This window comes from Pseudophryne corroboree, chromosome 4, assembly GCF_028390025.1.
Source record: "Pseudophryne corroboree isolate aPseCor3 chromosome 4, aPseCor3.hap2, whole genome shotgun sequence".
Classification (NCBI taxonomy): Eukaryota; Metazoa; Chordata; class Amphibia; order Anura; family Myobatrachidae; genus Pseudophryne; species Pseudophryne corroboree.
The window spans coordinates 768,727,694-768,749,330 of NC_086447.1; the positions used below are offsets into that span (position 1 = coordinate 768,727,694).

General features: G+C 45.1%; 1 long non-coding RNA gene across 1 annotated transcript in view; it reads right to left on the reverse strand.

Moving 5' to 3' along the window:
• LOC134911760 (uncharacterized) overlaps nucleotides 1-20,260 on the reverse strand; it is a 95,857-nt gene extending 75,597 nt beyond the window's left edge. Inside the window, exon 1 of the long non-coding RNA XR_010176822.1 lies at nucleotides 19,867-20,260. This is a non-coding gene — a long non-coding RNA (uncharacterized LOC134911760). The remainder of the gene's footprint in view (nucleotides 1-19,866) is intronic.
• Nucleotides 20,261-21,637: the final 1,377 nt, after the last annotated feature.

Below are 21,637 nucleotides of genomic sequence, written 5' to 3' on the forward strand. Positions count from 1 at the left end.
TATTTTCCTTTGTTAATACACATAGGGAATTGAGATGTTGGATTGGGAGTGTATGATATATGCAGGGTGTGTTTTATATACTAGCATGTGATTAGTTAGTGACGTGATGGGACTATATTTAATAATGGCATTACAATGTATATTATCCTGGCCGGGGACTGTATTATAATTTGTAATGGTACTATATTATATGGTGGTTAAGAAGCTTACAATATGAATGGAATGTATTGCATGCTTGCTTGTAGCTATATTATACAGTACTGCATGTTGGCCTTCCACTCTTCTATATGCAGGCTTTTATCAACAGCAATATATACACTAACTGCAAGGGACTGTATAGTATGCTACAGTATATGTACTATATATATATATATATATATATATCAGAGACGTAACTAGACTTTTTGGTGCCCTGTGCCAGAGAGAGAACTGGTGTCCCCCCTCCCCATTTTTCCAATAGGGACATAAGGTGCATGCCTCATGGGTAAGGGGCATGACAAGATTGATCCCAGAGAAAGCCCATTCTATGATACACCTTCCCACATTTTTATATTTGTATAATATAATACACACACATTTATAGACCACTGCAAGAAAATGGATTTGGACACAAATCCTCTTTATACCACATTCCTGCACTTTACTTGAGAGCTTGTGGTTATTCAGTTATAATACCCTTTATTACATGACATATTTCAATATACTGCCATACTCAGGATTCAAACCTATAACCTGTTGAATTCTAATCAAACACCCTACCCAGAAGGAATCTTTAGTGGAGTTCATGAATGTTGTATAGGTATTAGTGACAGAAGTGGTGGGGGTAGGAGACAGGGGCGGTTAGGAGATGCTGGGATTCAAAAAGGGGGGAAGCAGCAAGTGAAAGTAATTAAAACAGGTAATTGAGAAGTGCTGCCAACAGCGCCCCCTACCCTGCAGCGCTATGTGTGGTGCCCCTTCCGCACACACCTAGTTACGGCCCTGATATAGATAGATAGATAGATATATATAATATATATATATATATATATATATATTAGAGATGTGCAGCGGGCATGTTTTGTGTTTTGGTTTTGGATTCGGTTCCACGGTCGTGTTTTGGATTTGGATGCGTTTTTGCAAAACCACCCTTTCGTATTTTTGTCTGATTCGGATGCGTTTTGGATTCGGGTGGTATTTTTCAAAAAACCCTCAAAAACAGCTTAAATCATAGAATTTGGGGGTAATTTTGACCCTAAAGTATTATTAACCTCAATAACCATATTTTCCACTAATTTCCAGTCTATTCTGAACACCTCACACCTCACAATATTATTTTTAGTCCTAAAATTTGCACCGAGGTCGCTGGATGACTAAGCTAAGTGACACAAGTGGGCGGCACAAACACCTGGTCCATCTAGGAGTGGCACTGCAGTGTCAGACAGGATGGCACTTAAAAAAATAGTCCCAAAAAAGCACATGATGCAAAGATAAATAAAAAAAGAGGTGATGGAATTGTCCTTGGGCCCTCACAGCCACCCTTATGTTGTATAAACAGGACATGCACACTTTAACAAACCCATAATTTCAACGACAGGGTCTGCCACACGACTGCGGCTGAAATGACTGGTTGGTTTGGGCCCCCACCAAAAAAGAAGCAATCTATCTCTCCTTGCACAAACTGACTCTACAGAGGCAAGATGTCAACCTCATCCTCATCGTCCGATTCCTCACCCCTTTCACTGTGTACATCCTCCTCCTCACAGAGTATTAGTTCGTCCCCACTGGAATCCACCATCACAGGTCCCTGTGTATTTTCTGGAGGCAATTGCTGGTAAATGTCTCCACGGAGGAATTTATAATTCATTTTGATGAACATCATCTTCTCCACATTTTCTGGAAATAACCTCCTACGCCGATCGCTGACAAGGTGACCGGCTGCACTAAACACTCTTTTGGAGTACACACTGGAGGGGTGGCAACTTAGGTAAAATAAAGCCAGTTTGTGCAAGGGCCTCCAAATTGCCTCTTTTTCCTGCCAGTATACGTACGGACTTTCTGACATGCCTACAGTGATGCTGTCACTCATATACTCCTCCACCATTCTTTCAATGGTGACAGAATCATATGCAGTGACAGTAGACAACATGGCAGTAATCGTTGGCAGGTCCTTCAGTCCGGACCAGATGTCAGCACTTGCTCCTGACTGCCCTGCATCACCGCCAGCGGGTGGTGTTGGAAATTTGATCCTTTTCCTGGCAGCTCCAGTGGCGGGAGAAATTTAAGGAGGAGCTGTTGGCGGGTCACGTTCCGCTTGACTTGACAAGTGTCTCACCAGCAGCTCTTTGAACATCTGCAGACTTGTGTCTGCCGGAAAGAGAGATACAACGTAGGCTTTAAACCTAGGATCGAGCACGGTGGCCAAAATGTAGTGTTCTGATTTCAACAGATTGACCAACCGAGAATCCTGGTTAAGCGAATGAAGGGCTCCATCCACAAGTCCCACATGCCAAGCGGAATCGCTCCGTTTTAGCTCCTCCTTCAATCTCTCCAGCTGCTTCTGCAAAAGCCTGATGAGGGGAATGACCTGACTTAGGCTGGCAGTGTCTGAACTGACTTCACGTGTCGCAAGTTCAAAGGGTTGGAGAACCTTGCACAACATGGAAATCATTTTCCACTGCCCTTGAGTCAGGTGCTTTCCCCCTCCTTTGCCTATATCGTAGGCAGATGTATAGGCTTGAATGGCCTTTTGCTTCTCCTGCATCCTCTGAAGCATATAGTGTTGAATTCCACCACGTTACCACCTCTTGCTTCAGCTGATGGCAGGGCATGTTCATGAGTGTTTGCTAGTGCTCAAGTCTTCGGCACACGGTGGCTGAATGCCGAAAGTGGCCCACAATTTTTCAGGCCACCGACAGCATCTCTTGCACGCCCCTGTCGTTTTGTAAAAAATTCTGCACCACCAAATTAATTGTATGTGCAAAACATGGGACGTGCTGGAATTTGCCCACATGTAATGCACGCACAATATTGGTGGCGTTGTCCGATATCACAAATCCCCAGGAGAGTCCAATTGGGGAAATAATTCACACCGAAGAGGTGGGGTTTTTTTTTGTATTTTGACCAGGCATGTCAATGGCCTTATTCATCCCATGGACAACAGGTATCTCCCCCGGTGCCTGACTTAAACAAACCACCTCACCATCAAAATCCTCCTTGTCAATTTCCTCCTCAGCGCCAGCAACACCCATATCCTCATCCTGCTGTACTTCAACAGTGACATCTTCAATTTGAATATCAGGAACTGGACTGTGGGTGCTCCTTCCAGCACTTGCAGGGGCGTGCAAATGGTGAAAGGAGCCACCTCTTCCCATCCAGTGTTGGGAAGGTCAGGCATCGCAACCGACACAATTGGACTCTCCTTGGGGATTTGTGATTTAGAATAACGCACAGTTCTTTGCTGTGCTTTTGCCAGCTTAACTCTTTTCATTTTTCTAGCGGGAGGATGAGTGCTTCCATCGTCATGTGTAGTTGAACCACTAGTCATGAGGAACATAGGAGAGGGCCTTAGCTGTTCCTTGCCACTCCGTGTCGTAAATGGCATATTGGCAAGTTTACGCTTCTCCTCAGTCGATTTTAATTTAGATTTTTGGGTCATTTTACTGAACTTTTGCTTTTTGGATTTTACATGCTCTCTACTATGACATTGGGCATCGGCCTTGGCAGACGACGATGGCATTTCATCATCTCTGCCATGACTAGTGGCAGCAGCTTCAGCACTAGGTGGAAGTGGATCTTGATCTTTCCCTATTTTACCCTCCACATTTTTGTTCTCCATTTTTTAATGTGTGGAATTATATGCCAGTAATATATCTGGAATTAGACTGCGGTAACGTCTGGAATTAGATACCACTAGATAGATACCAGATACCACTGTGACTGGAATGATGATGACCTATGCACAGTGACAGGTCACTACCACAGCACCCTACAGCAGCAAGATGCAGCACAAGACACTGGACTAGTATATTAGTAATGTACTGTAGTATTACTGAGCACCACAATGCAGCACAAGACAATGAGCAGTGGTACTGAGCACTGATGATGATAATACTGAGAACTGACACTGAGCAGCAAGATGCAGCACAAGACACTTGACTAGTATATTAGTAATGTACTGTAGTATTACTGAGCACCACAATGCAGCACAAGACAATGAGCAGTGATACTGAGCACTGATGATGATACTACTGAGAGATACTGAGCACTGATGATGATACTACTGAGAACTGACACTGAGCAGCAAGATGCAGCACAAGACACTGGACTAGTATATTAGTAATGTACTATAGTATTACTGAGCACCACAATGCAGCACAAGACAATGAGCAGTGATACTGAGCACTGATGATGATACTACTGAGAACTGACACTGAGCAGCGAGATGCAGCACAAGACACTGGACTAGTACTGTATATTAGTAATGTACTGTAGTATTACTGAGCACCACAATGCAGCACAAGACAATGAGCAGTGATAATGAGCACTGATGATGATACTACTGAGAACTGACACTGAGCAGCAAGATGCAGCACAAGAGAGACAATGGTGGTCATTCCGAGTTATTCGCTCGCAAGCTGCTTTTAGCAGCTTTGCACACGCTAAGCCGCCGCCTACTGGGAGTGAATCTTAGCATAGTAAAATTGCGAACGAAAGATTAGCAGAATTGCGAATAGACACTTCTCAGCAGTTTCTGAGTAGCTCCAGACTTACTCGGCAACTGCGATCAGTTCAGTCAGTTTCGTTCCTGGTTTGACGTCACAAACACACCCAGCGTTCGCCCAGACACTCCCCCGTTTCTTCAGACACTCCCGCGTTTTTCCCAGAAACGGCAGCGTTTTTTCACACACAACCATAAAACGGCCAGTTTCCGCCCAGAAACACCCACTTCCTGTCAATCAAATTACGATCACCAGAACGAAGAAAAAACCTTGTAATGCCGTGAGTAAAATACCTAACTGCATAGCAAATTTACTTGGCGCAGTCGCAGTGCGAACATTGCACATGCGCAATTAGCGGAAAATCGCTGCGATGCGAAGAAAATTACCGAGCGAACAACTCGGAATGAGGGCCAATGTACTTGTATTACTGAGCAGCAATAAGCAATGATACTGAGCACTGATATTGAGATTTGCCACTGAGAGAACGTAGCCACGTCCTCTCTGCTCTCTCTACAATGCACGAGTGAAAATGGCAGTGACGCGCGGCTCTTTATATGGAATCCGAATCTCGCGAGAATACGACAGCGGGATAATGACGTTTTGCCTCGTTCGGGTTTTCCGAGTCAGGCAAGAACAACCGAGCCTGCCTCGGACCCGTGTAAACCACGTTGAGTTTGGGGGAGTTCGGTTCTCGGAGAACCGAACCCGCTCATCTCTAATATATATATATATATATATATATATATATATATATATATATAGAGAGAGAGAGAGAGAGAGAGAGAGAGAGAGAGAGAAGCTATGTAGTGGACTTCTTCATTATGGCTTTACTTCGTCAGGATGACCGCAGACCAGTAATCATTACACAGTAAATATTCATGGCCCTGTCACTAGCTAACAAAGAACTACTCACTAGTCCAGTGATGGCTTACCTTGATACTCCAGCTGTTGTTGAACTACACATCCCAGCATACCCTGCATCAGTTTTAGCAAGGCCAAATAGCAAAACTGTAGCAGGGCATGCTGGGATGTGTAGTTCAACAACAGCTGGAGTGTCAAGGTTAGCCATCACTGCATTAGTCACTGGTCAGCTTTTTCGGCTTCGGTCATTAACATAAATCCCCCAAACAGACTCCTCCTCCCATTCCCAGACTAACAGGCAAATGACACTCCCACCTTGATTTTAAAAAGGAGCTCTTCACAGCTACTCTGATTGATTAATCACATACTTTCAGCTACCCCAGGCTGGAGAGAAGAAGTGCACTGAAATTAATCAAGCAGGTAAGACACACATTTCCTATCCTCCAAATGCATGGTTTTTCTGGACTTAACAGATAAACAACCCTGATTCCTTTGTAGCACACTGCCCCTATTACCACAACATATATAAATATATGAGAAAATGGTCACTCAAAAAAACAAATATTTGAAAAAAACGGTCACTCAAAAAAACATGTTAAAAAGGTAGGTGTTGGAAAGGTTAAAGGCCCCATCTCTTCGATGGAATAAATAAAATATGATTTTATACTATAATAAGGTTATACAAGTGTCGGACTGGGGATTAAAGGGCCCACCAGGGGAATGCAGTGGCAGGGGACCAACCTCCAGAGGGGGTGTGGCCAGCTACCAGAGGGAATGTGGCCAGCTACAACAAACACTTGGCTAATAATTAGAGTCCATGGTCTGGTCCCTTCATAAATATTTATAGCGATAGAATGATAATGTACCACATTGATAAAAGCAATGCACTGTAGTGAATACACCATAGTCCTGGGAATGCAATATGTTACATATGTATAATACAGTAATTAAGCACATTATGATCCTGTTTATACAGTAGTTACCACATTAATGCACTGTATGTGTGATAAAGGACACCGTTACTGACCGGCCAGTCTCTAAAGCTAAATGAGAACTGCATTAGGTCTAATAAAGGCAAAATACATGGGCTTGTAAAAAAAAAAAAAAAACCCGAAGCTTTTGGCACTGGGATGACTTCATTGTATTTTATACCCCTTTCAGACAGAAGCCCATTTTCCAACTTATGTTCGACTGTCATTTCATCTTGGATGTCATCTCACCACCTCAAACTTAATATCTCCAAAACAGAATTAATTATATTTCCACTGGCCAATAATAGTTACCAACCTGATATCTCTATCACTTTGATAACTCAACAATCAACCCTACCCCACAAGTTCGGTGCCTAGGTGTCATTCTTGACTCTGAACTGTCCTTTGTTCCCCACATTCAATCTGTATCAAAATCATGTTACATACATCTAAGAAACATTTCCAAAATAACACCATATCTTACATAAGACTCTGCAAAAACTCAAAAACATTCACTTATTACCACATTGATTATTGCAATAGTCTCCCTACTGGTCTTCCAAAAATAGGCTCTCATCACTACAATCCATTTTGAATGCAGCTGCGAGGCTGATTTTCCTCGCTAGATATTCATCATCTGTAGATCCGCTCTGTCAGTCCCTCCACTGGTTACCGGTATTCTACCGTAGTCAATATAAAATAGTTTTACTTACATACAAGGCTATTAACCAAACTGCAGCAACATACATCTCTTCACTCATTTTAAAACATATCCCTACCTGATCGCTCTGCTCTGCACAAGATCTACATCTCTCATCCACGTGCATTACTTGCTCCTACTCAGAATTACAGGACTTTATCTGAGCTGCACCCACTCTGTGAAATGCCATCCCATGCACAATAAGACTCACCTCTAGTCTCCAGACCTTTAAGTGTTCCATGAAAACTCACTTCTTTGGACAAGCTTATCAAATTCCAGACCCACACATATAAACTTCGATTCTTATTTACATCCTCTGTGTACAGTACTCACATAACCTCCCTTATTTTGTCTTTCTTCACTTTCACATCCTCCCGAACCTTGAAAAAAATTGCTGTGTGATCATATCATACAGCCCATTAAGAACCTTTGCAATCTGGCAGGACAATTATGCAATATGTAGCACCTACACTGCCTATTTCCCAGTAGATTGTAAGCTTGCAAGCAGGGCCTCCTTATCTCTATGTTTTGTCTGTTATTATTATTACCCACTTTTTTGTTCTTTTCTTGATGTTCCATTTGTAAAGTGCAATGGAATATGCTGCGCTATATAAGTGGAACTGGCGTATAAATCCAGTGGTGCTGCCGTTTAAGTCCAGTGGAACTGCCATATAAGTCCAGTGGTACTGCCGTATAAGTCCAGTGGTACTGCCATAGAAGTCCAGTGGTACTGCCATATAAGTCCACGAGTACTGTCGTATAAGTCCAGGGGTACTGCCGTATAAATCCAGTCCAGTGGTGCAGCCAAATAGGTTCAGGGGTACTGCCGTATAAGTCCAGTGGTAATGCCGTATAAGTCCAGTGGTGCAGCCGAATAAGTTCAGGGGTACTGCCGTATAAGTCCAGTGGTACTGCCGTATAAGTCCAGTGGTGCATCCGTATAAGTCCAGGGGTACTGCGTATAAGTCATGGGGTACTGCCGTATAAGTCCACCAATATTGTGCGTGCATTACATCTGGCCAAATTCCAGCACGTCCCATGTTTTGTACATACAATTCATTTGGTGGTGCAGAATTTTTTGAAAAATTACAGGGGCGTGCAAGAGATGGCCAAAAAAATTGCGGGCCACTTTCGACATTCAGCCACTGCGTGTCACTCCTAGATGGGCCAGGTGTTTGTGCCGCTCACTTGTGTCGCTTAGCTTAGCCATCCAGATACCTCATTTCACCTCTTTTTCTTCTTTGCATGATGTGCTGTTTGGGGGCTTTTTTTTAAATCTGCCATCATGTCTGCCACTGCAGTGCCACTCCTAGTTGGGCCAGGTGTTTGTGCTGCACACTTGTGTCGCTTAGCATAGCCATCCAGCTACCTCATTGCATAGCCAGATTAAGGGGGGTGCAGGGCATACTGTACTCTGGGCCCCCCTCTGACAGGGGCCCCCCCGACCAGAGCACACTGACATCACTAGCTTTCCCTCTTATGCAGCAGCAGAACCAGACAGCCAGAATGCGAGGACAGTATGCAGTACAGGCAGAGACACAGGAGTATCAGATTTCATCAACTATCGACGGAGCTTCCAGACCAGAGGAGAGATAGGAGGGTGGAGAGAGCTGTGTCACTTACAGCTCTCTCCACACCCTGGTGCCTGAGTCCTGTGTAACTTGTTATCTAATGAGGGTCTAGAGAGAGAGAGAGAGAGAGACACACACACGCGCACACACACACACACACACACATACAAACACACACACACACACACACACACATACTCACAGAGTCATCCTAAGTCCTGTCCCAGTGTGTAAGTAGTACAGAGGCTGCTGCTATTTTTGCATGTGAAAAGAAATTATATATATATATTTTTTTCTAATTGTATTTTAAGGTTGTTTAAGTTGTCTTTGTTCCATTACAAGAACATTTTATAAAATAGTTGTCTCAATTAGGTGGAGCTATAAACAGTACCCAGGCATTATTATACTATTAGTTTAAATCTAATATACACCATTGGGCTGAATTTAATATACACAATCCATACATCACAACATTACCCATTCCAGAAGAAACAAAATGCTCTCTACCTGGACTTTCATCTTAAGTTATGACTGCAATCACCTGTCTTGAAACACCTTTCTTATCAATTAAATAGTTCAACAAAGGTGACACCAATCCTATATTAAGAGGGAAGTCCATGTATTGAGAATTTTGTCCCTTCTGGAATGGGTCATGTTGGGAGGTATGCACAATCCTATATACAGCTCCCCTCCCCCCCCTTACACCAGGGCACCTCTGTCTAAAGTGGCACCCCCAAGGCTTAATCCAGCCCTGCCTCATTGCACCTCTTTTTCTTCTTTGCATGATGTGCTGTTTGAGGCCTATTTTTTAAAACTGTCATCCTGTCTGCCACTGCAGTGTTACTCCTAGATGGGCCAGGTGTTTGTGCCGCACACTTGTTTCGCTTAGCAAAGTCATCCAGCTACCTCGGTACAACCTTTTGGCCTAAAAACAATATTGTGAGGTGTTCAGAATAGATTGGAAATGAGTGGAAATTAATGTTATTGAGGTTAATAATACCGTATGATCAAAATTACCCCCAAATTATGTGATTTTTGCTGTTTTTGTGTTTTTTTCAAAAATCATCATCCAGATCCAAAACCAGAACCCGAAAGGGTGGTTTTGGCAAAACCAATTCAGATCCAAAACCAAAATACAAAACACAAAAAAGTGCACGCTGCACATCTCTTTTAATAAATAAACACGGGTCATAGCAAGGGCTTTGGATGTACTTACACTTTCACACCACCTTGGTTATACCATGGTTGTTACTGTTCACACAGAATGCTTGGAGACGTACTCTCCAAGTGCTCCAGAGCCCACCAATCCGCAGTCTTTTAGGCATGAAGTCATGCTTTTCACACTGCAGCCAACTCAGGTATATGCCTGGTCGCAATCTGGGTAGGGGACCCGGGTCAGACTCAGTATGTACAACCCAGGTCGACCCTTTCACACAGAGTCGGGACTAAGGTCGTGATTGTTTGCCCTGGGTTCTAGGGTCAGTGTGAGAGGGGTTTTAGTGAATGAATGCAGAGCTAAAAATGGCATTCTAGTCACTGGCAGGAACTGTGTGCCTTATGTTAAAGCCCACAGTCAACAGGAGCATGTGGCAGTGGTGTGTTGTGACTGACTTACCGCAGCTAAAGGATTCTTCCGGGGCTTTCCAATTACCCCTGTAAACCGGCACTTATCGGGATTATGCTTCGCGTGCAGTGTCAGACTGGGGCATGAAGGGCCCACTGGGAAAAAGCAATGGTAGGGGCCCATGCTTAGAGGTTTGGCTTGAATAAATATATATATATAGTAAATACTGCTGGTACATGCATGATAATGTACCAGATTTATAACAACAATGCACTGTAGAATATACACCATAGTCCTGTGCAGTATAATATAACATATGCATAATGTATAATTCAAGTCCACAATCTGGAACCTGATACTAGAAGATCCTCACCCAAAGCGCGCAAAGTAGAATTCCCGAAAACCAGTCCCAGGATATCCGTTATCGGACAACAACACATGGGTCTGCGATCATATCACGGATCCCAAGTGTTATGGGCCGATAACATGCGATTTACCATACTGTTAAAATGCGCTGTAATTGGGTAGCTCAATAGCATTATCTGGCTAAAAAGCTCGTTATTACAGTGTGGTAAATCACTGCATCTAATAATATACTGCACTTAATATCTAAATGAATAATATCAAAATAAAAATTAAATACATTTTCAACACACATGAATTTAACACATTTATAACACATTTTACACATTACAGCAGACAGCGTCCCCTTTTTTTACACATTACGGTAGACAGTGTCCCCTTTTTACACATTTCAGCAGACAGCGTCCCCTATTTTACACATTACGGCAGACAGCGTCCCCTTTTTTACACATTACGGCAGATAGCGTCCACCTTTTACACATTACGGCAGGCAGAGTCCCCCTTTTACACATTACGGCAGGCAGAGTCCCCCTTTTACACGTTACGGCAGGATAGGTCCCCCTTTTACACATTATGGAAGGCAGAGTCCCCCTTTAACACAGTACGGCAGGAAGATTCCCCCTTACACTCTCCCCCCACCCTTAGAGTGTAGTGTAGTGAAGTGTACTGTGGTGTAGTGTAGTGTACTGTAGTGAAGTGTAGTGTAATATACTGTAGTGTAGTGTAGTGTACTGTAGTGAAGTGTAGTGTAATATAGTGTAGTGTAGTGTAGTGTAGTGTCTGTGTAGGCACTTACGTGATGTGTACGTTCTTCCAGCACTGTTGCCGGCTCCTGACTCCTCCTGACAGAGTCCACTTCACAGGCAGAACTCAGCCGCAGCGCTGCCAGGACCTCAGCAGCAGCGGCGGCTTCAGCGGACACAGGTGCGCGGGGCGGCGGCCTCAGCGGGCTAGTGGGCGGGCGGCAGCGGCTTGGCTGGGAGAGGAGGTGGGTGGGTGGATGACAGACATTGCAGCTTCACGCGCTGCAGCACTATAAGCTCCGGCTTGGCTGGGAAAGGAGGCGGAGATCATCGCGGCTCTGTGTTGGCGGGGGCGGGCATTACTCGCGGCTTCATGCAGCTGCACTGCTAGCTCCGGCTTTGGGGCGGGGGGAGGCGGAACTGACAGTTACTCATCACCTGAGAGAAGATTGTGAGGCCGGCTAATTATGCCCCAGGTCATCCTGCACTGTATGCAAGGCACACAGCGCACATATCTAGTTACGGCACTGATACTGAGCACTGATGATACTACTGAGAACTGACACCGAGCAGCACGATGCAGCACAAGACACTGTACTAGTATTAGTGAGCAGCACAAAAGCACTCTTGAATTGTAACCCCCCAGAGACCACTGTGACTGGAATGATGATGACCAATGCACAGTCACAGGACACTACCACAGCACCCTACTGCAGCAAGATGCAGCACAAGACACTGTACTAGTATTACTGAGCAGCAATAAGCACTGATACTGAGAACTGACATTGAGAGAACGTAGCCACGTCCTCTCTGTACTCTCTACAATGACCGAGTGGAAATGGCGGCGACGAGCCTCTCTTTATATGGAATCCGAATCTCGCGAGAATCCGACAGCGGGATGATGACGTTTTGCCTCGTTCGGGTTTTCCGAGTCAGGTGGGAATAACCGAGCCGGGCTCGGAAGCGTGTTTGACACGTAGAGTTCGGTAGGGTTCGGTACTCGGTGAACCGAACCCGCTCATCTCTAATTATTAGCAGCTAAATTAAGCACAAGTTATTACCACACTAGGTGCATTGCTTGGCTGGGATGCATGCAGATGGTGGTCATGATGAAGCTGGACTGTATGCGGATTTGGGCCCTGTCAGGGATCAGAATTAAGGTTTGTAGTAGTCTGAAACCAGGAACTGTATCAAGGATAGATGTAACTGTATAAGGAAACCAAAGCAGGAACATAAAGCACTTCAAGCAGGAAACATAGAAGCTATAAAATGAAATAAACCAGGAACATACAGTACAGGCACCAGGAAATGCAGTAGCTGTAGCAGAAAACAAAATCGAGAACATAAATCACAGGAACCAGGACACTACGCTGGGAGCAAACACTATCACTGGCAGAGGTGGAGTGCCAGCACAATTCCATAGCAGAAACTGACATTCTGTCCCTTGCAGACAGCACACCCGCATTGCAGATCAGATTGATTGAAAGCACACACATATGGAAAGTCAGTGACTGACACTGACAACTAGGGACACCCGGGATTGGTTCTTTTTCAATGTCCTCCCCCTTCGCTCACTGCCCAGTCCACATAATTTACCCTCATCCGGATGGGAGGGAAGTTGGGTCATCCTGCTGCAAGGAGGTGAGGTGCAGGTTCTGAGGTCCGAGGCGGCGGGCGGCTGGCTGCACAGCGTGACCTCTGACTTCATGTCACGCTGCACAGTGCACACAGTCGGGGGAAGGGGAGGTGAGCAGAGGGAGCCATGCAGCATCTGAGCCTCCCGAGGACGCTTAACGCTGCCAGGCATTGAAAAAACAAAGGGGCTTCTTAATCCCGAAATCCCCGGGATTGAATCCCGGCCAATTTGTGGGCAAAATCCTGGGATTTTGCCGATCCCAATCCCGGGATTGGCCACGCTACGGACAACAAAGCAGAATCCTAATAGCAATGGTGGGTGTACTGATTAGACTCAGAAGTAATTACTAGAAATTCTATTTCTTGTACTTTGTACTGTATGTATAAAAATAAGATTTTACTCACCGGTAAATCTATTTCTCGTAGTCCGTAGTGGATGCTGGGAACTCCGTAAGGACCATGGGGAATAGCGGGCTCCGAAGGAGGCTGGGCACTCTAGAAAGATTTATGACTACCTGGTGTGCACTGGCTCCTCCCACTATGACCCTCCTCCAAGCCTCAGTTAGGACACTGTGCCCGGACGAGCTGACATAATAAGGAAGGATTTTGAATCCCGGGTAAGACTCATATCAGCCACACCAATCACACCGTACAACTCGTAATACTATATCCAGTTTGACAGTATGAAAACAACTGAGCCTCTCAACAGATGGCTCAACAATAACCCTTTAGTTAGCAATAACTATTTACAAGTATTGCAGACAATCCGCACTTGGGATGGGCGCCCAGCATCCACTACGGACTACGAGAAATAGATTTACCGGTGAGTAAAATCTTATTTTCTCTGACGTCCTAGTGGATGCTGGGAACTCCGTAAGGAGGACCATGGGGATTATACCAAAGCTCCCAAACGGGCGGGAGAGTGAGGATGACTCTGCAGCACCGAATGAGAGAACTCAAGGTCCTCCTCAGCCAGGGTATCAAATTTGTAGAATTTTGCAAACGTGTTTGCCCCTGACCAAGTAACAGCTCGGCAAAGTTGTAAAGCCGAGACCCCTCGGGCAGCCGCCCAAGATGAGCCCACCTTCCCTGTGGAATGGGCTTTCACTGATTTAGGATGCGGCAGTCCAGCCGCAGAATGCGCCTGCTGAATCGTGTCACAGATCCAGCGAGCGATAGTCTGCTTAGAAGCAGGAGCACCCAGCCTGTTGGGTGCATACAGGATAAATAGCGAGTCAATTTTCCTGACTCTAGCCGTCCTGGAAACATAATTTTTCAAGGCCCTGACTACGTCCAGTAACTTGGAATCCTCCAAGTCCCTAGCAGCCGCAGGCACCACAATAGGTTGGTTCAAGTGAAAAACTGATACCACCTTAAGGAGAAACTGGGGACGAGTCCTCAATTCTGCACTATCCATATGGAAAATCAGATAACATGACCACTTTCAACGTGAGATATTTTAGATCCACGGTTTTTAGTGGTTCAAACCAATGTGATTTTAAGAAACTCAACACCACGTTGAGATCCCAAGGTGCCACTGGAGGCACAACTGGGGGCTGAATATGCAGCACTCCTTTTACAATGTCTGAACTTCAGGTACTGAAGCTAATTTTTTCTGGAAGAAAATCGACAGAGCCGAGATCTGTATCTTAATGGAGCCTAATTTTAGGCCCATAGACACTCCTGCTTGTAGGAAATGCAGAAATCGACCTAGTTGAAATTCCTCTGTTGGGGCCTTTTTTGGCCTCACACCAAGCAACATATTTCCGCCATATGCGGTGATAATGTTTTGCAGTAACATCTTTCCTGGCTTGAATCAGCGTAGAAATGACTTCCTCCGGAATGCCCTTTTCCTTTAGGATCCGGCGTTCAACCGCCATGCCATCAAAACGTAGCCGCGGTAAGTCTTGGAACAGACAGGGCCCCTGCTGTAGCTGGTCCTGTCTGAGCGGCAGAGGCCATGGGTCCTCTGATATATTTTCTTGAAGTTCTGGGTACCAGGCTCTTCTTGGCCAATCCGGAACCACGAGTATCGTTCTTACTCCTCGCCTTCTTATTATTCTCAGTACCTTTGGTATGAGAGGCAGAGGGGGGAACACATAAACCGACTGGTACACCCACGGTGTTACCAGAGCGTCCACAGCTATCGCCTGAAGGTCCCTTGACCTGGCGCAATATCTTTTATAGCTTTTTGTTGAGGCGGGACGCCTTCATGTCCACCTGTGGCCTTTCCCAATGGTGTACAATCCTTTGGAAGACTTCTGGATGAAGTCCCCACACTCTCGGGTGGAAGTCGTGTCTGCTGAGAAGATCTGCTTCCCAGTTGTCCACTCCGGGAATGAACACTGCTGACAGTGCTAACACATGATTTTCCGCCCATCGGAGAATCCTTGTGGCTTCTGCCATCGCCATCCTGCTTCTTGTGCCGCCCTGTTGGTTACATGGGCGACTGCCGTGATGTTGCCTGATTGGATCAGGACCGGCTGGTTTTGAAGCAGAGGCCTTGCCTGACTCAGGGCATTGTAAATGGCCCTCTGTTCCAGAATATTTATGTAGGGAAGTCACCTGACTTGACCAAAGTCCCTGGAAGGTTCTTCCCTGTGTGACTGCCCCCCAGCCTCAAAGGCTGGCATCCATGGTCACTAGGACCTAGTCCTGTATGTCGAACCTGCGGCCCTCTTGAAGATGGGCACTCTGCAGCCACTACAGTAGCGATACCCTGGTCCTTGGAGACAGGGTTATCAGCCTAATGCATCTGAAGATGCGACCCGGACCACTTGTCTAACAGGTCCCCCTGAAAAGTTCTTGCATGGAACCTGCCGAATGGGATTGCTTCGTAGGAAGCTATCATTTTTCCCAGGACTCGCGTGCAATGATGCACCGATAACTGTTTTGGCTTCAGGAGGTCTCTGACTAGAGATGACAGCTCCTTGGCTTTTTCCTCCTGGAGAAACACTTATTTCTGGTCTGTGTCCAGAACCATCCCCAGGAACAGTAGACGTGTCGTAGGAACCAGCTGTGACTCTGGACTGTTTAGAATCCAACCATGCTGTTGTAGCACTTTCCAAAATAGTACTACCCCGACTAGCAACTGCTCCTTGGACCTCGCCCTTATAAGGAGATTGTCCAAGTACGGGATAATTAAAAAACTCCCCTTTTTCGAAGGAGTATCATCATTCCGGCCATTACCATGGTAACACCCTCGGTGCCATGTACAGTCCAAACGGCAGAGTCTGGACTTGGTAATGGTAATCCTGTACCACAAATCTGAGGTACTCCTGGCGAGGATAGTAAATAGGGACATGCAGGTAAGCATCCTTGATGTCCCGGGATACCATGTAATCCCCCTCATCCAGGCTTGCAATAACCGCCCTGAGCGATTCCATCTTGAACTTGAATTTTTTATGTATGTGTTCAAGGATTTTAAATATAAAAAAGGGTCACACCGAACCATGCGGTTTCGGTACCCCAAACCGTGTGGAATAGTAACCCCGTCCTTGTTGGAGTATGGGCACCTTAAGTATTACCTGCTGGGAATACAGCTTATTAATTGCCTCTAGCACAGCCTCCCTGCCTGAGGGAGTTGTCGGCAAGGCATATTTGAGGAAACGGCGGGGGGAAGACATATCGAATTCCAGCTTGTACCCCTGAAATACTACTTGAATGAAACAGGGATCCACCTGTGAGCGAGCCCACTGATCGCTGAAATTTTTGAGACGGCCCCCCACCGTACCTGGCTACACCTGTGGAGCCCCCGCGTCATGCTGTGGACTCAGAGGAAGCGAGAGAAGAATTATGATTCTGGGAACAGGCTGACTGGTGCAGCTTTTTCCCTCTTCCCTTGTCTCTGTACAGAAAGGAAGCGCCTTTGACCCGCTTGCTTTTCTGAAGCCGAAAGGACTGTACCTGATAATACAGTGCTTTCTTAGTCTGTGAGGAAAACTGAGGTAAAAATATTTCTTCCCAGCTGTTGCTGCGGATACGAGGTCCCAGAGACCATCCCCAAATAATTCCTCACCCTTATAAGGCAGAATCTCTATGCGCCTTTTAAGGTCGGCATCACCTGTCCAGTGACAGGTCTCTAATACCCTCCTGACAGAATGGACATTACATTCATTTTGGATGCCAGCCGGCAAAATATCCCTCTGTGCATCCCTCATATATAAGACGACGTCTTTAATATGTTCTCATGTTAGCAAACTAGTATGTTTGACAGGGTCACCGACCACGCTGCAGCAGCACGCTCTGCAGGTTTCAGTCTAGTACCTGAGTGTGTAAATACAGACTTCAGGATAGCCTCCTGCTTTTTATCAACAGGTACCATCAAAGTGGCCGTTCCTAAAACGGCAGTGCCACCTATTTTGACAACCGTGTGAGCGCCTTATCCACCCTAGGGGATATCTCCCAGCGTAACTTATCCTCTGGCGGGAAAAGGTACGCCATCAGTAACTTTTTAGAAATTACCAGTTTCTTATCAGGGGGAACCCACGCTTTTCACACACTTCATTCATTCATCTGATGGGGGAACAAAACACTGCCTGCTTTTTCTCCCCAAACATAAAAACCCATTTTTAGAGGTTAATGTCAGAAATGTGTAACACATTTTTTATTGCCGGGATCAAGTCACGGATGTTCCTAGTGGATTGTGTATATGTCTCAACCTTGTCGACACTGGAGTCAGACTCCGTGTCGACATCTGTGTCTGCCATCTGAATGAGCGGGCGTTTTTGAGCCCCTGATGGCCTTTGAGACGCCTGGGCAGGCACGGGCTGAGAAGCCGGCTGTCCCACAGCTGTTACGTCATCCACCCTTTTATGTAAGGAGTTGACACTGTCGGTTAATACCTTTTACCTAACCATCCACTCTGGTGTCGGCCCCACAGGGGGCGACATCACATTTATCGGCATCTGCTCCGTCACTATATAAGCCTCCTCCTCAAACCTGTCGACACAGCTGTACCGACACACCGCACACACACACAGGGAATGCTCTGACTGACGACAGGACCCACAAAGCCCTTTGGGGAGACAGAGAGAGAGTATGCCAGCACACACCAGAGCGCTATATAATGTGGGGATTAACACTATAACTGAGTGAATTTTCCCCCATAGCTGCTTGTATATACAATATTGCTCCTAAATTTAGTGCCCCCCCTCTCTTTTTAACCCTTTGAGCCTGAAAACTACAGGGGAGAGCCAGGGAGCTTCCTTCCAGTGGATCTGTGAAGGAGAAATGGCGCCAGTGTGCTGCAGGAGATAGCTCCGCCCCTTTTCCGCGGCCTATTCTCCCGCTTTTTTTAGGATTCTGGCAGGGGTATTTTCCACATATATAGCCTCTAGGGCTATATATTGTGGTATTTTTGCCAGCCAAGGTGTTATAATTGCTTCTCAGGGCGCCCCCCCCAGCGCCCTGCACCCTCAGTGACCGGAGTGTGAAGTGTGTGTGAGGAGCAATGGCGCACAGCTGCAGTGCTGTGCGCTACCTTGGAGAAGACTGATGTCTTCTGCCGCCGATTTTCCAGACCTCTTCTTGCTTCTGGCTCTGTAAGGGGGACGGCGGCGCGGCTCCGGGACCGAACACCAAGGACTGGGCCTGCGGTCGATCCCTCTGGAGCTAATGGTGTCCAGTAGCCTAAGAAGCCCAATCCGGCTGCAAGCAGGCGAGTTCGCTTCTTCTCCCCTTAGTCCCTCGCTGCAGTGAGCCTGTTGCCAGCAGGTCTCACTGAAAATAAAAAACCTAAGTCTATCTTTCTTTCTAAGAGCTCAGGAGAGCCCCTAGTGTGCATCCAACCTCGGCCGGGCACAAAATCTAACTGAGGCTTGGAGGAGGGTCATAGTGGGAGGAGCCAGTGCACACCAGGTAGTCATAAATCTTTCTAGAGTGCCCAGCCTCCTTCGGAGCCCGCTATTCCCCATGGTCCTTACGGAGTTCCCAGCATCCACTAGGACGTCAGAGAAACAATTGTATTCTATCAAGCTAGGTGTATTCAGTATGTCAAATTGTCCTGTGAAATGCATCAAAATGGCTAACATGCTGAGTGAGTCCTGTATGTGACCTGTTTGCAGGGCTGCAGAAGGGTAATTTGTAAAATGATGGTTTATGGGATACTCTTTGAGTCTCAAGAAAGTGAGATAACAATCTTTGACCAGTCATAAAAAGTTTGTATGTTTAATGTATCTGATCCATACCCAGATAACTATACCTACTTTCAAAGACCAGTTCAAGAAAGACATACATCTCAAAGAGAACAGAAAGGACTTGGCGCTTTTTGGATTTAGGCAAGACTAATTACAAACCAATTAAGAGCAATGGTATAATTCACAATACAATTTTCACACGATTCCTTCAGCTGCCGTAATATAGAGGCTATTCTACCCCTGATTCACAACATAGAACAAAAACAAAAAAAACAGCGCTTTCCAGAAATCGTGTATATTTTATTTTCTACACATAAAATTTGAAAAACATTAAAAACTACATACAATACCGGCCAGTAGTAATCTACAATTCAAATCCAGTTAGGAAGGAGTACTTAACCACTTATAAATCCATGCAGCTAGAGGACCTTTAATTCATGCGGCTTTTTAGTAGCCAAATTAGTCCTGCTCAATCAGTGTATTAGTCCTCATGTTAGTAGCGCTCATAACAATCTTAGAGTTATTGCATGCAATAAAATCAGTGCACTGACACAGGAAGTCCAGCTGTATTGATTTTGCTTAGCTTTTTGGGGAATATCACCTGATTAACCAGTCTCTTACATAGACTCCACAAGTTTCTCCCGGCTCCTGGTGCTTTTAACTTTTTCGGTGCCATATCTGGAGTGTCCCACTTTAAAGCTGCTGATGACAATGTAGTATGCCGTGCAGGCTCGGCCAGTACTGGGCTTAGGATGTCATCTTATGCGTCTCACGGCCTTCAGCAGCAATGCTTACATCGGCGGCTTCCTCAGAGACAGTATAGACATGTGTATCTGTGCTGCCATTTAAACAGCGGCACCTTCCCGCTTCCTTCTGCATCCTGCGTGTGCTCTCCAAGCCTCGTTTTCAGGCGAACCGCAGGCGCATGCGTGATGGTTAGCTATGACATCTTTCAGTCATGTGACCGCTTTCCAAGCCTCATTCTCATAATGGTATTTTCACTGTTTAGATCAGAGGTTCTCAAACTCGGTCCTCAGGAGCCCACACAGTGTATGTTTTGCAGGTAACCCAGCAGGTGCACAGGTGTATTAATTACTCACTGACACATTTTAAAAGGTCCACAGGTGGAGCTAATTATTTCACTTGCGATTCTGTGAGGAGACCTTCAAAACATGCACTGTGTGGGCTCCCGAGGACCGAGTTTGAGAACCACTGGTTTAGATCCTCATTACGAGGAAATACCATGCGTTCCACATGATTTTAGTTATCATTCCTATGTAGCTATATACGTACTCTTTATATAATTAAACATTTTCAGCACAGAGACACATTTAATATACATAGAATAAATTAAATAAAATAAGATAAAATTCCAACACATTACCATTGCACATAGTACTCGATGTGTCGACATGTGGACGTTATTTCATAGCCGTTTCAAATTAAATTCTAAACCATACATTATAGCCATAGTCCAAATCCAGACACAGCGAGCGCTACAAGGTTCTTTCATTCATTGTCAGATAAAAACTTAATTATATATACTTATCACTCAGGTGTATCGCTACTAAACAATACATTTAAAAATATATATACATTCATATAGGGAAATGTGCAGATACATATACACATATCCATACACATACACATCTATATATATATATATATATATATATATATACATGTGCATGCTACGCATTACTATTAATCATCTATAGTTATTATTACTTCAGATACCTATGGTTCATTTCTAGCCAGTATGGATCACTTAATAATCGTTCCATTACATTGGCAGCTGTTACAGAACGCCAATATAGAGACATACATATTTATTCAAGGATCTCAACTATTTCAAATAATTCGCCGGAAGGTCGACTTTTCGACACCAACTTATATGTGAACCCATTTTCTCGAATGTTATCCTATACCAACAATCCCAAAATATAAAACAAAAAAAGAGAGAGAGAGAGAAAAAAGAAGAAATAGATCGCAAGGGACAGAGAGGGAACGCATTGAGGATATTAATCTTTCAAAAGAGAGTGTGGATTTCTAGAGAAAGCATGTCAACTTTATATTAACACTTATCCATCCACCTGGATCCACATTGGAAATAATGATCTTTCAAAGGAGAGTGTATATTTACCGAGGAACATAAATAACATGTCAACTTTATATTAACACTTATCGATCCATCTGGATCCCTAGACATTATTCAACTCAACCGTATCGTTCAACCCCCCAGGTGTTAATGTCCCCAGTACGTATATCCAGTATGCTTCTCGTTTGCACAATTGTTTAAATCTGTCACCCCCTCATTTTGTAATTCCTATTTGCTCTATCGCCTTTACTGTTACATTAGCCATTGTCTGTTTCTGACAACTGGAAATGTGGG